We start from the raw sequence: 6,000 nt of genomic DNA on the forward strand, positions 1-6,000 counted from the left end.
TAATATCTTGAATTAAATTTATTAGATTTATAAGTTTATGGTTTGATTTAAGTTATTGATCGATTTTACATTCTTGTATACAAAATATATAATTTTGACGTTTTACAACTAATAATAAAAGTCACAATGTCAAAATAAAAGTTTTATATTTATATTTTATAAAAATCATATTCTGTATGAATCTCAACATCAAAATTTTGCTTACGAAAGAGGGATATTTCTACTGCATTATTTAATTTTCTTATATTAAAACAAAATAATGGAAAGAAATATTGTATTTTGAAAAGGAAAAAATCACAAAAGTTAGAAAAATATAGAATATTTTTTTAAAATTAAAATTCCCAAACAAGACAATTGTTTAAGTTAAGTAATAGACACTTTTTTATATGAAAAGAATACAATTGTTATTATTATCAAGGTATTTTTAGAAGTGTATATCAATTGGGTTAATTTCTTTTTTTTATTGTTATAAATTATAGATAATTATCTTAGTTATTTTAAGTTAACTATATTCTTTAATTTAAATTTTGAATATATATTAAATATATAAAAGAAGAATTTTATTCTTTTAAAATAATTTTATTTTACTCAACCATGTTTTTTTTATTAAAAAATAATATATCAAATTATAGGATTTTTTTTATTAAAAAATAATATATCAAATTATAGGAGTACTTGGGTCACCCAATCCTTTTACTCAAAGAAGTAATTGTAAGAATACATATAATTTTAAAAAACTGTATATTGTACATCCAATTTTAATTATTATAGTGAAGGTTGATCTTGTTTCAGAGAATTTATCAATACATCAATTACAAATATTTTTTTTGAAATTCTAAATTATAATATCATAAAAATTATATATTTCTTTTAATGGAAAAGGAGCCAGGAGAAATGATGATTATAATTATTTTGAAGTATTTAATCACAAATTGGTAAGTTTTATTTAACAATGGTGTTGAGACCTCTTAAAATGATTTAAGAATTTTATAAACTTAAGAATAATATGACTATTAGTTCCTAACTATGATGTCGGCCATCAACTTCGATAGCCTTAATGTTTCTATGTTTACGTCTAAAAAAATTATTAATTTTTCAGGCTAATAAATTAGGATTTGGAATTATTGATTTTATTAATAAAAATTTAATACGTTTCCCTTTTTAGTCTTTAGTTAAGTTGAATTTATTTTGTAAAAAAATTTATTATTTTTTTATTCGTAAGCTTATAAAAAGTAAATTATTATTCAAGTCAACTATAAGGGTTAAAAACAGAAAATAACCCGGACTATTTTGAAAAAAAACGTCATATTCTCAAAATTAAAATACTGTAACTTATGTTTGAATTAAAAAAAATTAAGAAAGTTTAAGAAAATTGAAAAAAAAAACAATTGTAATAAAATACTTGGATACTTTTTACGAAAATTATAAACTTAGAAAATATTTTAATTATTTAAATTTATAGATTATGTATTGGATAGGATTGCTCTGGGACCTCAGGTAGGAGTCGATCCAGGAAAGGTAATTCAAATAAAAGATAAAGAAATATTTTTTCTGTTGTAATAATATTTTAAAGATAAAAGATATAATTGTTACTTTAAGTGTATTGTTATATTATTTTGAAGATGGAAGATATATTTTATCTCTTATAATAATATGCAAGTTAATTATATTTTAATTAATACATGTTAGTTACAAATTAATTAATAATTGTTGAGAATAAAAGAGGAGCACCAAGAATAATGGTGCACATGTTAAAAATAATATTTTCCTGCTGTTAGCACCGGAAGATAAGTGGTGCCCGATGGTTTGTTGTTATTATTTTATGCTGTAGAGATTATATCTCGTGAGTAAGCTAGAAAAGGGACTTGAGACCCTAGGTAAATGGATGTTGTTTCTGAGTACTAGAGACTAAAACTGATTATTATTTTGTATGTTTTCACTGACTTGATCGTCGGAATCTGATCAACACAACAGAGCCTCGCTCAAAACGGAGCGTTATTCCAGTGTTGTTCCAATGGGCCAGGAGAAGACAGACTAAAACGAAACTTGTCCATTCCGTCAATCCAAAATCAACCAGCGAGAACCGATCCCAAACTTCAAAAGAAAAATAATTAAGATTTCTCTTGTCTCTTCACCCTCTTCTCTTTTCACCATTTCTACTACTATCTTTCTCTACTCTTTTTTCACTTAGTTTTTTTTTTTACTTTCTCTCTTTCTCATCCCAATCTTTCACAATTTTCTTCTCTTTTCTTATTCCTCTATCTTACAATCACCATTGATAAAACTGTCAATATTTATATTTTTAATATAAAATTATTAAAATACTCCATTTGTATGTATATATAAAGCTTTTTTCTTAAAAAATCACAATTTTGAAATATTTATTACATTATAAATATTACAAAATTAGTTTCTTTTATTATGATTGAAAAAGACGAGTAATCACAAATTACATAATCACTATTCTCTTTTCAAATATTGATTAATTGGAAGAGAAGCAATTAAGTTGAAAGAGAGATTGTCAATTAAAAAAAATAGGACAATTTTAGAAAAACACTTTAAATCATTGACAAATTGAATAAAAATGACTATTTTTTTTAAAAAAGTGCATATTAATTGAAAGACATGGTAACCCATCTCATAACTCAAATCACTCCCTTTGTTTACTATATGTATTGTTAGGTCACTCTCTTTCCACATGCAACATGCAAGTGGTGTTCAATGAATCCTTGTCCAACATTATTGGGGATTTTGGTGTTTCATACATGCACTAACAGTGTGCTATGTCCAACCATTAGGGATGGCTTTGATGTGTGACAAGTGGACCTTCATGTCATGGTCTTCTTCATTACTAGTTGAAAATGGATATATAAAGCCACTTGCAAAGATGATGGTGAAAACCATTTTTTTTGGTTACTCTAAGTTTGACTCTTATTTTGGAATGAATGAAGAATTGCTTATATGGGTAGCAGTCATTTTTGCCACAGTTTGAATCAATGCTATTACTTTACTTTTCAATCAGAAAGCAACACCAATTCAACAAGCAAACATTTCAAACAGATCATTCATTGAGATTGAATGCATCCAACAAAATACATGTTTCCATATGCTGGAAATAATTGAGTCATGAGGTTTTTTTAGACAAAAAAGTGAAATTAGGTTTTTTTTTTCAAGTTAAAATTAATTTATGTTTAGGATAATATATATAAGTTTTCTCCTATATTTTTTTAACTTGTACATAAGTTTATTTTAGTTTAGGAAGAAGTTAAATTCATTTTTTTTTCTCTTATTTTTTCTTTTCTATAAAGGTTTAAAAGAAAACTCATCGGAACAAAAATATATACATTTCTCATTTAGGTGAATATTTATTGTTGAATATATATATACAAGATGATATCGAAGGTAGAAAATATAATAAAATGAGTTTTCCCTAAGTGATTAATTCAAGAAAAAAAAAAGCTTTTTTTGGCTCCTAATAGCCAATAAAGTGGTGGATGAATTAGTTCCTATTCTCAAAGTTAACTTTTTAAAAAGTAGGTGTGATGCTATTGGTATGGATGACTCAAAAATTGTTACATTGTTACATCGATTAAGCTATTAAATTAAAAGATACTCCTTTGGGAAATTGACATCATTAAAACATAAACACTTTCTTTAATAGGTTGAATTTGTATTATCAATTCACTCTTAATTTTTTTACTCTTATTATTTCTGTCATTTTATAAAATATTGGGTGAACTAAGTGAAACACTAAGATATATGTCATTTTGTAGAAGTAGTACGTAAAACATTTCTTATTACTAACAATCTGACTATTTGGATATGTTAAAAAATATCTTTTTAGCTTTTAAATTAATGGATGACTTATTATTGAGGTTTGATTCTTAAGGCTATTTTTCATAGCTTTATATAAGGCAATTTTGTGTGTGTATATGTTTATGGAAGGACTACCATGGAAGGCAAAGAAGAGTGGCTAGTAAGTATTACCTTGGAGCATGATAATAGGGAAGGTTATTATGGTTTGGTAGCATTTGAAGGATAAATTGAGAACATCATCTTAGTGTAGCTAGGAATCGGCTTCCCCATTGTTATTGTATTTCAATACACCAAATGAAGATTTGTAATCACAACTAAATATATGCAATACATTAAATAGCAATTGTTTTCCAATTTTTGTATTTGGTAAGGTATTGAAAACATAATTAAATTTTGAAAAAACTATATCAGTAAGTTAGATAAAAGCAAAATCATATATAAATAAAGTAGTAACATGTTTAAAGAATTTCTTTATATATATATATATATTTATATATATTATTCTTACCGGGAATGACATGGAGAGCTTCAAGGTGGAAAGGAAACATTCTCTTTTCTTAACCAAGCTTTGAATGATCACCAAAAAGAGGAGGAGGTACAGCTGTAAAAAACTCTTTGATGCTTAAGTCAATAAAAGTGTTTAAGTATGATAGTAAGTGATGAAATGTAAGTAAAATATATAGTATACTTTCTAAGAGTTTGTATTTATAGACTTTTTGAATAGTGATAAATTTGTTTTAAGATAGTCATTATGGTCTGTGGTAATGATTTCGAAGACAAAGGAAGATGGGTAGTAGGAGACGAGAAAGAAATTAAGTTCTGGAAGGATAAGTGGGTGGATAATGAATCCCTTAAGCAAAAATTTCCTAGGTTGTTCTCGTTCTCTTTAAATATTGGTCACACTTTATCACAAGTTGGTGTTTGGAATGACAATTATTGGTTGTGGAAGCTGGGGTGGAGAAGGGCTCTCTTTGTGTGGGAATCTAGTCAAGTTGATTAACTCTCATAGTTGTTGGATAATAAGAGATTAATGGAAGAGGGTGAAGGCATGATTGATAAGTGGATTTGGAGGGAAGCAATGTTTACCGTTTACATGGTGAAGGCAACTTATAATCATCTAAAGGGGGTTGAGCAAGGTGGTGTTGGGGATTTTCTTGCGAAGTTTTGGAAGTTAAAGACTCTCCCTTCAACGCAAGTTACAACTTGGAGGGTGCTGACTAACTCAATTGCTACTAAGGACAATCTTTTGAGACGTGACTTAGTTCTGGTAAACAATCTCTGTCCCTTATTTAGTGATGAAGTGGAGACGATAAATCACCTATTCTTTGAGTGTAAGGTTTCTTGGAGAATCTGGACTCTTTGTTTTGAGTGGCTTGAGCTTTACTCGGAGTTTCATTATGATGCAATGGATTTCATGTTGTTTAAGCCTTTAGGTATGAAAGAAGTTGTCAATAGATGCAGAGGGGGATTTGGGTAGCAACTGTAGGTGAAATATGGAATCATAAGAATAAATTATTTTTAAGAATGGGAAAGTAGATCTTTTGGAGGTTTTTACTGTGACTCAAACGAAATCTTGGTCTTGGGTTACAACCAAGGAAAGATTGACGAACTTCTCTTATTCGAATTAGTGCTTGGATCCCTTGTGTTGTATGAAGTATTTGAAAAAAATTATGTTTTAATTATTTGTCCAGGACGGTTGGATTTTTTGTGCAGGTTCTTGTTTCTACTGTTGTTGTGGCTATGAAAAGAGAATATGGCTCCCGATCAGGTTAGTAGGCAGGTAAACATTATAGGTTTAAAGAAAGTGTACTCTTTTGTTGAGTAGGATTCTTTGTGACCTGTTGTTGGGTGAAGGTATTTGATTATCTTATAATTTGGAGTATGGTTATTGTGGGTTTTCGGTTGTTACTAGAGGTTGTTTTGTGTGTATTGTGTTTTGCCATCTTTTGATTAAAGATTGGTTTTAAGGGTCTTGATAGGATTTTATGAGGGTTGTTGAAATCTTTTGATGTGGCCTATCATTTCTTTTCATGTATCTTTGAAGATTGATTTGTTGATCCGTAGAATTTGATGGTGTTGAGTAAGTTGACATGACCATTTTCTGTATAAGGGTTGAGACACTCTTGAAGTGTCTTATTTTATTTTATTTATTTATAATTGGTAAAAAAAAATAGTTTATAAATA

Source organism: Phaseolus vulgaris, chromosome 11 (genome assembly GCF_051622355.1).
Source record: "Phaseolus vulgaris cultivar YP4 chromosome 11, ASM5162235v1, whole genome shotgun sequence".
Lineage (NCBI taxonomy): Eukaryota > Viridiplantae > Streptophyta > Magnoliopsida > Fabales > Fabaceae > Phaseolus > Phaseolus vulgaris.